The sequence below is a fragment of the Pongo abelii genome, chromosome 1, assembly GCF_028885655.2.
Source record: "Pongo abelii isolate AG06213 chromosome 1, NHGRI_mPonAbe1-v2.0_pri, whole genome shotgun sequence".
Lineage (NCBI taxonomy): Eukaryota > Metazoa > Chordata > Mammalia > Primates > Hominidae > Pongo > Pongo abelii.
This window is the reverse complement of record NC_071985.2, coordinates 158,305,952-158,307,533: the sequence shown is the minus strand read 5'-3', so window position 1 is coordinate 158,307,533 and position 1,582 is coordinate 158,305,952.

Genomic DNA, 1,582 nt, shown 5'->3' with positions numbered 1-1,582 from the left:
TATATGTTTATACAAAATTATCAGTTGACTTTAAGGAGATGTCCCTCAATAATGCAGGTGGGCCTCATCCAATCAGTTGAAAGCCTTAAGAACAAAAACTAAGGTTTCCCAGAGAAAGAATTCTGCAAGACTGCAACAATAGACACTAGTTGTATTTCTAGCCTGCTGGCCTGCCCTACAGATTTTAACTTGCCAGTCCCCATAATTGCATGAGCAAATTCTTTCAAATGCATCTTTTCATATATTTTATTGATTGTTGTCTGGAGAACCCTGTATGACACTCCCTTATATTCTAAAATGTTTTATTTGGGTCTCATCCTTACTCGACTATAAGCTCAAGGACGTGGACTCTGTCTTACATATCTCTGTATTTTCAAAATCCAACAGGGTGCTTTCTCAGACTCTAGGTACTCAATAAATACTTGTTGAACTAATGGATGCATAGAATAATCTATTAGAGAAGCCAGAGGTACAGTGAGCAAGGAAAGCCAGAGGCCTGGAAATTTAAATTTATGGTTTTATATCGACAGCCCACAAAAAAGTCAGCTGAATTTGAATCTCCTAGTCATGTGACCTTTGGTATGTTGATTGACCTTTTTGGGCTCAGGGTGCTGACCAATTTGGTCTCTAATACATTATATGACTAGGTCACAGAAGTCAAAGCAACCAGGAACAGAAATCCAAAAGACTGAGTTAAACAATGTTTGTTTATTATACAGGTTATTCTCTACTTTTCATCAAGAACGGGCACTGATGACTATGTAGTAGCCCTAAGGCCACAGGCACCAACCAAGTAGTGAATGCAGTTGGCTGAAAGTTGGGACAATACTAAAACCATAGAGATTTATGCAGAGAACATACCCAGTGCTACATCATAAATATGGTAGTTAATGCACACAGTGGCTAGTTTTGGCTTCAAAATTAATTAAACTGTATCAATGTATTTTGAAGTGTTAAGTTATCTGTATGTTTTAGCTCTTTCTATAGATAAGGCAAATATACAAACAGATTAAACTGACTTTTACAGAATAATTATTCTTTTACCTTGTTACATGGAAAGGAATCCTCCATTTTAGGATGCACATAAAATGCTAGCCTATATTGATGACATTGCCTTAACACTTTTTTTTTTAAGTAATTTTACAGGGTAGTTAACCTGTAAAAGAAACAGCAGATAAACTTGGAAAATGCTAATAGCAAAAAACACTTCAGCCATGGCACATACAGCCAGAAGCCAATGATATCCTTCAACTATAGAAATTAGCAGTGTTTTCTGTTTATTACTGAAGCAGGATTCCATGTTCAAGCCAGAAATTGTGATTCAACAGAAAAAATCAGGTCAAAACAATCAACCACATAATGTAGCAAGACAAAAGTATGTGCTCATGTGAAGAAAAACAAAAACAATAAATAACCAAACTTTTATTTCCTTGAATATAATATTGATGGCAAGACTGTTAAGAGGTCATCCCTGTATTTAGTTTAGATAAAGGGTTCCAGCATAGAACACTGTTAAGAAGTAACTGTCAGGAGCTATGCAGAAGTGATGAGAGGCAAACACTATAAAAACTAGAAAAGCAGG